Raw genomic sequence first — 12,244 nt, forward strand, 5'->3', positions numbered from 1 at the left:
ACAGGGTCAGCTTTGGAACTAATGTGTTGTTTTGGTGGAAAGGTCTGGAAGTAAAAAAAAAAAAGCCACAATATTTCTGTCCACTTCTGAAGAATGAGCCTGATACAGGATGTGAGTTCGGTTTCTTATTTTACAGTGGGTTAAAAAAAAAAAAAGTCCAAAAACTTTCAGCGAGGTTCAAATAATCAGAGGTGAAAAACACTTCAGGACCAGGATCGTGAAAGTTCTTGTGTAATTGGACACAAAAATATTTCATTCGAAAAAGTTTGGTGAAAATCTTCAGGGGAAGGAAGGATTTTTGAAATGCCATTTTGACAAGAATTTCAGTCAAGGAGATAAGAATTCTGACCTCGTGTCGTGTACAAACATGGGCATGATCATCACAAAATATAATAAAGTGACCTGAATATACAAGTGCATCTCAAAACATTGGACCATCATGAAAAAGTTCATCTCATCTCATTATCTGTAGCCGCTTTATCCTGTTCTACAGGGTCGCAGGCAAGCTGGAGCCCATCCCAGCTGACTACGGGCGAAAGGCGGGGTTCACCCTGGACAAGTCGCCAGGTCATCACAGGGCTGACACATAGACACAGACAACCATTCACACTCACATTCACACCTACAGTCAATTTAGAGCCACCAATTACTCTAACCTGCATGTCTTTGGACTGTGGGGAAAAACGGAGCACCCGGAGGAAACCCACGCGGACACGGGGAGAACATGCAAACTCTGCACAGAAAGGCCCTCACCAGCCACTGGGCTTGAACCCAGAACCTTCTTGCTGTGAGGCGACAGTGCTAACCACTACACCACCGTGCCACCCCCAGTACCTCATATTATTAGAATATTTCATTTCGAGTTTGACGAAAACAGCATAAATTCTGTGCATCTCTCTGTCTAGTTCAGTCCACACAACCACAATCATGAGGAAGAATGCTGACTTGACACCCTCCACATCCACAAGGAGGGTAAGCCACAGAAGGTCATTGCTGAAAAGGCTGGCTGGAAAAGGTGCACAAGCAATAGGGATGAGCGCAGCCTCGAGAGAATTGTCAAGAAAAGTCGATTCAAGAACTTGAGAGAGCTTCACAAGGAGCGGACTGAGGCTGGTGTCAGTGCATCAAGAACCACCACGCACAGACGTCTTCAGGAAAGGAGCTACAGCTCTCAGATTCCTAATATCAAGCCCCTCCTGAATCAGAGACAAGGTCAGAAGCGTCTTACCAGGGCTAAGGAGAGAAAGAACTGGACTGTTGCTCAGTGGACTTGATCAAACACCAGCAGATGACATGGCACCAAATCATCACAGACTGCGGAAACTTCACACTGGACTTCAGACACCTTGGATTCGGCGTCTCTTCATTCTTCCTCCAGACTCTCGGACCTTGATTTTCAAATGAAACGCAAAATTTACTGAAAAGAGGACTTTGGACCACTGAGCATTGAATTTCAAAGACGCTCACTATTTTTCAACCTTTGCACTGAAATTCTAAATTTTTGTTTTCATTTTCCATTTAAACTTCTTTTAATCCCAAATTGTTTTTATACATTTTAAAATGTGGTCTCAGATTTGTTTTGGGACTTCAGTAAATTAACTTCATTTGGTCTTTAATGATTTGAAATCTCTTCCATGTCATGTGCAATGTTTTCACTCGCGCTCAAACCAGAAATTTCCCTTCGAATATTGGAGGACAAAATAAAATCAAGATTCAACATGCTCTTATCTATCGCTCGATCTCTCCATCACTGGTTCCTCTTTCTTGTTTGTCAGTGCCTTTCCTAATTCTCAACTCCGTGTTTGTAATTTATTTTTAAAAAATGAAGAAACTTTGAGAAACATTTGTTTCACATTCACAATTTGAGACACTTCATGTTAGGTTTTACACGTTTTTCACCTGTCGTGCAGGCATTTTTATTTTTCCACCTGATTTTTAAATTTTTTAAAATCCATTTTTATGGAGACATGATTCATCCTTTTATTTAATTTTTTCCTAAAAAATGCAAATTGAGTCACATGATTTTTTAAAAAGACAATTCATTTATTTTTGTCATGTGATTTTTTTAGAAAAGGTTTTTAATTTTCTTCCATGAGATTTGTTTTTCCACACAATTCATTTCTTTTCAAACGTCATTTTTTTTTAAATTTCAATTTGTGTTTTCACATGGGGTTCAGGATTTGTGAATCACATGATTCATAAATTAATGAATGAAGAAATTAATTATTTTTGAAACACATGGCAAAGACGTAAGAACTTCGAGGAGTATACATTTAAGTCTGAACAGAAACTTTGGTAACAACTAACTCGTATGATAAACATCGTTTTGAGCATTGCAAGGTTTTTTTTTTACTCATCAGAGGGTCAGGGGTTTGAGTCCCATCTCCACCTACAGTGGTGCTTGAAAGTTTGTGAACCCTTTAGAATTTTCTATATTTCTGCATAAATATGACCGAAAACATCATCAGATTTTCACACAAGTCCTAAAAGTAGATAAACAGAACCCAGTTAAACAAATGAGACAAAAATATTATACTTGGTCATTTATTTATTGAGAAAAATGATCCAATATTACATATCTGTGAGTGGCAAAAGTATGTGAACCTTTGCTTTCAGTATCTGGTGTGACCCCCTTGTGCAGCAATAACTGCAACTAAACATTTGCGGTAACTGTTGATCAGTCCTGCACACCGGCTTGGAGGAATTTTAGCCCGTTCCTCCATACAGAACAGCTTCAACTCTGGGATGTTGGTGGGTTTCCTCACATGAACTGCTCGCTTCAGGTCCTTCCACAACATTTCGATTGGATTAAGGTCAGGACTTTGACTTGGCCATTCCAAAACATTAACTTTATTCTTCTTTAACCATTCTTTGGTAGAACGACTTGTGCGCTTAGGGTCGTTGTCTTGCTGCATGACCCGCCTTCTCTTGAGATTCAGTTCATGGACAGATGTCCTGACGTTTTCCTTTAGAATTCGCTGGCATAATTCAGAATTCATTGTTCCATCAATGATGGCAAGCCGTCCTGGCCCAGATGCAGCAAAACAGGCCCAAACCATGATACTACCACCACCATGTTTCACAGATGGGATAAGGTTCTTATGCTGGAATGCAGTGTTTTCCTTTCTCCAAACATAACACTTCTCATTTAAACCAAAAAGTTCTATTTTGGTCTCATCTGTCCACAAAACATTTTTACAATAGCCTTCTGGCTTGTCCACGGGATCTTTAGCAAACTGCAGACGAGCAGCAATGTTCTTTTTGGAGAGCAGTGGCTTTCTCCTTGCAACCCTGCCATGCACACCATTGTTGTTCAGTGTTCTCCTGATGGTGGACTCATGAACATTAAAATTAGCCAATGTGAGAGAGGCCTTCAGTTGCTTAGAAGTTACCCTGAGGTGCTTTGTGACCTTGCAGACTATTACACGCCTTGCTCTTGGAGTGATCTTTGTTGGTCGACCACTCCTGGGGAGGGTAACAATGGTCTTGAATTTCCTCCATTTGTATACAATCTGTCTGACTGTGGATTGGTGGAGTCCAAACTCTTTAGAGATGGTTTTGTAACCTTTTCCAGCCTGATGAGCATCAACAACACTTTTTCTGAGGTCCTCAGAAATCTCCTTTGTTCGTGCCATGATGCACTTCCACAAACGTGTTGTGAAGATCAGACTTTGATAGATCCCTGTTCTTTAAATAAAACAGAGTGCCCACTCAAAACCTGATTGTCATCCCACTGATTGAAAACACCTGACTCTAATTTCACCTTCAAATTAACTGCTAATCCTAGAGGTTCACATACTTTTGCCACTCACAGATAAGTAATATTGGATCATGTTCCTCAATAAATAAATGACCAAGTATAATATTTTTGTCTCATTTGTTTAACTGGGTTCTCTTTATCTACTTTTAGGACTTGTGTGAAAATCTGATGATGTTTTTGGTCATATTTATGCAGAAATATAGAAAATTCTAATGGGTTCACAAACTTTCAAGCACCACTGTAGCTGCCACTGTTGGGCCCTTAACCAAGGCCCTGAACCCGATCCCATCCATCAATCCCATGTAGAACTCATACCATAAAATCATGTAAAAAGAAATTCTTGTTTCGCAGTACTCCTCTATAACAAATTGGTATTGATGAAAAAAAATCTAACTCCTACATACAGCCCATGACTCATTTGCCCTTTTGAAAGAATCCACAGAAATACCCTGCGTGTAAAAATGAAAGTTCTTTCAGTTAAACAGTGACTCCTCTCTGCGTTAGGAACCCTTGGTAATTAAAACGAAACGACACACTAAACAGATTTGCTATCTCGCTGCAGTAGGAACGGAGTTGAAGTTCTTATCTCTCAAATCCAATTACAAGAGCCGCGAGACGGCCTGCTTTGTCCCGCGCTCAACCTGCGCAAGGGCGTTTTCCTTCCCTGCACGTTGCACAATGACACATTTCAAACTTTCTGCATCTTCTGTGGAATGTGTCGTGCTCCGAGTCAGATTGTTCCTCATCTCATGAGGATCCAGTGGTTCCAGTTGATCTGGTGACGTTTTCTGCGAGTTGAATAGTTAAGGAAGGAGTCTCCAGTGTCAGTAAGCAGAGGTAAATCTTAGACTACGTTCTCCTTTCGAACCGCATCGCAAGGCAGTTGAACAACGAAAGGAAAGCGCTATTCGCCCTCTTCCACATACATGAGCTCAGAGATGCAGACGATTAGCTCGTGTTGCTGTTTGACAGGTGAGAGAGAGACAGAGTGTATGCCCCTCCCACCCCGCCAGTTTCGCTCTCGAGACTCGTGACCAAGGACAACTGTGGCGTCATCACTTTTCTGTCGTATAATGTTATGGGTTTTTTTGTTTTATTAAAGGTAGACTGCCTTTCAGATTTTTCAAATGTAGGTCATGAAAAGAATTGTCCCAACACCCAATTATTTTTGTTTAGTGGACTGAAAGCTACTGGATTCGAAGCACAGACTTCCAATTTTATTCGTTTAAAAAAAAAAGAACAATTAATGAATTTATCTCCACATGGCCCTAAACACTATTTTTTCCTGCTTCACCATGACCCAATTCAAGATACTATGTCATGCATCACGTGGTGGGCTTTCCCCGTTCATGCAAGGCACTGTGGGATACAAATTTGAAACAGGAGAGAAAAATGGAGGATGTGAGTGTGCAAATGAAACGTAAAAGACCGACGACAGTAACGGAAAGTGAGATGAAAAGACGTTATATGTAATATATGAAGGAAAGGAAACGCAGGACTAAACTAATAAATATCGGCGCTCAGCGAGCACCTCGGTGTGATCAGCTGTTCGTTTAGCGACAGAATGATGGAACTGCCAGTGCACGCTCAAAGGTAAACCTGCGCATGCATGCACACACACATCCTCTGTCTGCTTGACTGCATGAAATCACTCGCTTCATGCACATTATTTGTTTGGGAATCCCCTCAAATTGAATAACTTCCCAGCCACAGAATGGCCTGATATTTTATGAGATATTACGTTCATCACAACGACCACATTTCAGAGAGAACTAAATTTCACCGATTTCATGAAATCGAAAGGCCGTCTTGCTTTCATTCAAGAGAAAGGCTGTCAAAATGGACATAACTTGTTTCGCAGATGTTCCGCAACATTAAATGTCACTATAAACTGATAAAAAGTATGACTCGTCCCTCATTAATAAGTAGACTGTCAGTAGTAGGAGTACTCTCCCTCTCTCTCCCTCTATTACAGCAACACAAGCTAATCGTCTGCATCTCTGAGCTCATGTATGTGGAAGAGGGCAGACAGTGCTTTCCTCTCGCTGTGAAACTGCCCTGTTATGCAGGATTTTTCATTCATATGAAACATCTTGATCGACACTGAAAAATGTTGAATCATCTTTTTCTTTTTGGAGCCAAGAGTGAAATGTCACCACGATCCCTCGAGTCCTCCTGTGACCGCAGCGTGGCTCCTAACTGCTCAGGAATAATGAATACAGCACCAACCAACAGATAAGCACCGAAATCACTCAACTCTGGATCGTGTGTTTCAGGGTGGGGATTTCCTTTTAGGCCCCAGTCATGGGAATCATACATATCTTCTACACTGACATCATTAATTTAAAAAAAATTAATTTTATATATATATATATATATATATATATATATAGAGGGGTGTCGTGGCTCAGGTGGATAAGGCGCCATACCATAAATCCGGGGACCCGGGTTCGATTCCGACCTGAGGTCATTTCCCGATCCCTCCCTGTCTCTCTCTCCTGCTCGTTTCCTGTCTCTACACTGTCCTATCCAATAAAGGGGAAAAAAGCCCCCCCCAAAAAAAAAAAAAAATCTTCAATATATATATACACACACACACACACACTGTCCATATAAACTCTGATCGCTATCATTTTCGAAGGTGATAGATTCGATGTGTTGTGTGCGCATCAGTGAAACACAGTGAATGTCGAGTTATGTTGCCAGGTATGACTCATGCAACGCAACAGGATTTCTTTTATTCGTACTTACAGGAAGAGTGACACAAACAAAGGTGATTTTTTATTTCCTGATAGAAATCATTTGAGAAGGCACTTCTCTTTAGTTTTTTTTTTTTCCACAAAACATTTTTGGAACACACTGAGGAATTGCTGCTCATAAAAGCAGTTTTCACAGCAATAAAAAACAGCTATGATGGAAAGACTTCATCAGCAGGATCTCCAGGGGAAAAAAATAGCTTGTTGATTCACAGCAGGTTTTCATAAAAGGTCTAATAACGCAAAGAAGAATCTTTTTTTAGTGGAATTGTGAGGAAAAGTTACGAATCCGATCTGAAGCTATGAGCCGTTTCTGGTCAAGGCATGGCGATGATGCAAGTTGTTATTAGCTTACTCGCTAATGATCACTAATACAGAATGAGCAACAGCGTTAATGTGGAAGTTATCCCATCACGTAGCTCGCTGCTTACTCAAGATGTCCCATATGTAGTATTAAAGTAAATTAATGCAGTTGATTATCAGTATAATCTTAATGAAGCACAGGCTCAGTAACATTGTTTAGTTTCGCATATTCTTTCTCTCCGTGGCGGTGTGGCTTTCCTTAGGGTTCTCTGGTTTCCTCCCACCTCCAGGAAGTGGTTTAGTAATGATAAACATCCCCGCATGATGGACTGTCCAGTGTTGTGCATGAACGCTTCTGACAGACACTGACGTCCATTTTGAATCCAGATTTCGCTTTGCTCTGCTGTTGTATTTCATATTATACGTTTCACTGGGAAATACACCACTCGTATTTTTCCTCCGACCTCCATCCAGGACAAGGAGATCCAAAACTCATCATCTCATCTCATTATCTCTAGCCGCTTTATCCTGTTCTACAGGGTCACAGGCAAGCTGGAGCCTATCCCAGCTGACTACGGGCGAAAGGCGGGGTACACCCTGGACAAGTCGCCAGGTCATCACAGGGCTGACACATAGACACAGACAACCATTCACACTCACATTCACACCTACGGTCAATTTAGAGTCACCAGTTAACCCAGCGGTTCCCAAAGTGGGGGTCGCGGAGGGACTCCAGGGGGGTCACGGAGAGACGGGACTGTTTGCATAACACAGAAAAAAAAACGGGCATTGGAATGTTTTGAATGGCGTCGGAATGTTGGTAATGCGTCAGCCGGCAGAGAGTCATTAAATCAGTCTACAGAACCCAATCACCCCCTTTCACTCCATAGTCGCTCCCCGCCCTCCAATATGAATTTCATTCAGTGTATAGCTGCCACGGTCATTAGAATTCAATTGCTCCCTTTCACTCAGTAATCGCGCTCCGCCCTTGAATATTAATTCAATATTAATTCGATATTGTTGTTGTTATTAGCAAACCCTCCTCCTGTGAATACAAACTGTATAAAACAGGTCCCTATTTTGAGATTCAGAACAAAACATCGGACGGCGACTTTATGACAACATGGACAAGTTTCTACGCGTGCTTCCTACAAAACGCAAGGCTGCTGCACAGGACGAGTTCCCATGCACTTCGGCAGCGAAGTTCCCTTTTGCCACATCCTACCTCTGTGAGGTGGGCTTTTCTGCAGTGGCCTCCATCAAGACCAAATACAGGGCAAAGTTGAACATTGAAAACGAATTAAGGGTGGCGATCTCACAGTTATCACCAAGATTTGAAAAACTCTGTACTGAAAAGCAAGCACACACAAGTCACTGAAAAAATATTCTGATGTTCTGTTTTATTATGATGTGCAATGCTCTTTTGTGGATAATGCTCTTCTGTGAATAAAAAATAGCAACTTTAATATCCGTCTGATTATTATTATTATTATGGTTATTATTACTACACTACACACTGCATAATGGGTGGTGGTGGTGGTGGGGGGGTCGATGTCAGGGGGTCCCAAAAATATTCTGAAGTCCAAAAGGGGGTCCCCAGCCAAAAAGTTTGGGAACCACTGAGTTAACCTGACCTGCATGTCTTTGGACTGTGGGGGAAACCGGAGCACCCGGAGGAAACCCACGTGGACAACATGCAAACTCCGCACAGAAAGGCCCTCGCCGGCCACGGGGCTCGAACCCGGACCTTCTTGCTGTGAGGCGACAGCACTAACCGCTACACCACCGTGCCGCCCAGATCCAAAACTGTGACACAAATCTCTATGTCATTCCTGAGTAAATCGATGAAATGTTTTGAGAAATTTGGGGACTTTTTGGGTCGTGAAAGAAAACCACACGTTGGCTTGAAGATATGAAGCTTATCTTCTCATGTTGACCGTAGGTGTGAATGTGAATGGTTGTTTGTCTCGCTGTGTCAGCCCTGCGATGACCTGATGACTTGTCTAGGGTGCACCCCACTTCTCGCCCATAGTTAGCTGGAATAGGCTCCAGCTTGCCCCCCTGCACAGGTTAAGTGGTTATGGATAATGGATAGATGTCCAAATAACATTAAGAACATTACACTGTGGTGAAAAGATATGAAGTTTATCTTCTTGTGTTGACAACATTTTCACTCGTTCACTTTACTCACTCATGATAGATACATTCACCACTCAAAGATAAACTTGATATTTTTGTGCCACTGTGTCATATCCTCTGTGCATCTGCTAAAATACTGTGTATGTACTGGAATACTTTCATTCAAAAGCGAGATGGTTCCCACTGCGAAGCAAAAAGTCCAGGGGGGTGGAGCTGGATCTGATCCAACTCCTCTGATAAGCCTTCATCTCTAACCTTGCTCTCCCATATGAAACCTTTATCCAGCGTAAAACACACTCCAACCCCTGGACTTTTGGCTCGACTCCGTTCCAAATAAGAGGATCTGAATGAGGTTTGACTCCACCTCACTGCTTATTAGCTTAGCTCTGTCCAAAATAGAAGGCGCTGGATCAGATCCCACTCCAACCCCTGGAATTTTTGCTTGACTCCATCTCCGGTAGGAGGTGCTCGATCAGCTCCCACTCCACCCGCCGGACTTTTGGCTCGACTCCATCTCAGGTAGGAGGATCTGGATCAGGTCCGACTCCACCTCCTGGAATTTTGGCTTGACTCGGTCCCAAGTAGGAGGATCTAGAGCAGATTTGACTCCACCCCCTGGAATTTCGGCTCAATTCCATCTCCGGTAGGGAGGTGCTGGATCAGCTCCCTCTCCACCCCCTGGACTTTTGGCTCAACTCCATCTCCAGTAGGAGGTGATCAGATCTGACTCGACCCCCTGGACTTTTGGCTCGACTCCATCTTGGGTACGAGGTACTGGATCAGCTCCCACTCCACTCCCCCGAGACTTTTGGCTCGATTCCATCGCAGGTAGCAGGAGCTCAAGCAGATCCCACTCCACCCCCTGGACTTTTGGCTCGAGTCTATCTCAGGTAGGAGGTGCTGATCAGATCCCACACCACCCCCTGGACTTTTGGCTCGATTCCATCCTGGGTCGGAGGTGCTCGAGCAGATCCAACTCCACCCCCTGGACTTTTGGCTCGACTCCATCCCCAGTAAGAGGTGCTCGATCAGATCCCTCTCCACCCCCTGGACTTTTAGCTCGACTTCATCTCAAGTAGGAGGTGCTGGATCAGCTCCCACTCCACCTCCAAGACAATTGGCTCGACTCCATCTCGCATCAGAGGTGCTCGATCAGCTCCCACTCCACCCTCTGGACTTTTGGCTCGACTCCATCTCGGGTAGGAGGTGCTCAATCAGATCCCACTCCACCTAATGGACTTTTTGTTCTGCAGTGAGGGGTACTTGCTAAAAGCCCCAAACCTGGTTGCCACAGCTTAGAGGTTAAGGCTTCAACATCCATAGATCTGTGATGCAGCCAAATCAACATCAATATAAATATATACTGAAAAAGAAATGTGTGTGTGTGTGAGAGAGAGAGAGAGAGAGAGAGCGCAAGAGAGAGCAAGAAAAAAAAGAGCGCGTGCCTGCGCACGTGCTGACGTAGCTCCGCTTCCGCAATCAAAAACAGCGTCGTTTCTGGTCTGAGCTCAAAGACCGAAGAGATGTTTCCCTGAATATAATGAGCTGCTGAGAGACGGACGATGAGCACGAGGCTGGTGTGGGGGGTGAGGACACACGCGCGCGGATTACTGCGGAGAATGCTAGCTGAGGGGACAACCGATACCGGCCTGTTAATGTGCACTGTATCCACGGAGGGAGAGAGAGATGGAGAGAGAGAGATGGAGAGTACGCGCTTCATGTAGCCTCGTGATGGAGAATATCTGAGGATTTCTGTGTGTCATTGCGGATTGGACTGTGCCGTAGTGTCCGGGTGCATCCGCTCCTGCTCTGTCTGTGTGTGTGTGTGTGTGTGTGTGTGTGTGTGTCTCTGTGTGTGCGTGTGTGTCATGGGCTGAAACAAGCCAAGCAAGAGGGATCGAAGAAAGCAAATTAGCACCTGTTAACAGAATAGGTAAGAACTGCCTGTATGTATAAACAGCACAAAATGTGACATTGCAATGCAATTTGTGCACAGAGACACGTGTGCGCGTACGGCTTCTTCCACACATTTCTGCGCCGAGAATGAAAAGAGCTTTATTTTTTTTTGCCTGAGCAATGCAAAGACATGGATTAGTCATCCTGTCAGTCAAATGGTGTAATAGTCAATCTGAAGAAATTGATGCAGTCCAACCTTTCAGGTCTGACTGGCACTTGATAGCTGCAAGAATAGGAAAATCTCTCTCTCTCTCTCTCTCTCTCTCACACACACAACGCTATACTCCCTACTCATTATCCTGGTACCAATAAAAGGATTTAAAAAAAAATGACCCTGGAGCTTTTAAAATCACAGACCCCCTCCCCAATTATTTTAGTTCATTATCAGAAGTCAAATGATTCCTCTGAGAATCCTCATGAAGATCTGGAACGTTTGCAGCTTCTGAATCTTAGATGTCTACTTAAGACTGAAATAAATTCTGTTGGAGTTAAAAGCTAGGAGGGAAAAACAAGTGCTCTGGGCAACTCTTATCGAGGAGTAGGAGTAAATCCTGAGAGTACATCTTGCATCATTGCAAACTGATCAACCACACAATATTCTGACTAAGTAGAAGTCGTACACAGGATGTAGACTGGTGTCAAATCCATTGAAAGCAAATAAGTATTCGAACACTTTTCTTTTTGTTAGTTAATACATTTCCACTTTACATTTAAATACAGGGTGCTTTTTTTTAAAATCAGGAAAGTCAGGAGATTGTTTACAGAGAAACAGCCCCAATTCCTGATGCTCCCACCACCGTGCTTCACTGTGGCTATGGAGATTATGGGATCGTACCTGCAACTGTTCTTTCTCCAAACATGCCAAGCTGAATTATTGCCAATAAGTTCTATTTTTTTTTTCACCTGAAATCTGTCAGGCAGCACGGTGGTGTAGCGGTTAGCGCTGTCGCTTCACAGCAAGAAGGTCTGGGTTCGAGCCCCGTGGCCGGCGAGGGCCTTTCTGTGCGGAGTTTGCATGTTCTCCCCGTGTCCGCGTGGGTTTCCTCCAGGTGCTCCGGTTTCCCCCACAGTCCAAAGACATGCAGGTTAGGTTAACTGGTGACTCTAAATTGACCGTAGGTGTGAATGTGAGTGTGAATGGTTGTCTGTGTCTATGTGTCAGCCCTGTGATGACCTGGCGACTTGTCCAGGGTGTACCCCGCCTTTCGCCCGTAGTCAGCTGGGATAGGCTCCAGCTTGCCTGCGACCCTGTAGAAGGATAAAGCGGCTAGAGATAATGAGATGAGATGAGATGAAATCTGTCAACGCTTTTAGACGTGCAGCACAGTGC

General features: G+C 43.6%; 1 protein-coding gene across 4 annotated transcripts in view; it reads left to right on the top strand.

The window, feature by feature from the left end:
- The first annotated feature begins 10,426 nt into the window (after positions 1–10,426).
- The window catches only part of sntg1 (syntrophin, gamma 1), a 34,389-nt gene continuing 32,571 nt past the window's right edge, over positions 10,427–12,244 (top strand). For all 4 annotated transcript variants that reach the window (XM_060921038.1, XM_060921041.1, XM_060921039.1 and 1 more), the window contains exon 1: positions 10,427–10,891. The gene's annotated coding sequence lies outside the window, so the exon portion shown is untranslated. The remainder of the gene's footprint in view (positions 10,892–12,244) is intronic.

The sequence above is a fragment of the Neoarius graeffei genome, chromosome 5 (assembly GCF_027579695.1).
Source record: "Neoarius graeffei isolate fNeoGra1 chromosome 5, fNeoGra1.pri, whole genome shotgun sequence".
Lineage (NCBI taxonomy): Eukaryota > Metazoa > Chordata > Actinopteri > Siluriformes > Ariidae > Neoarius > Neoarius graeffei.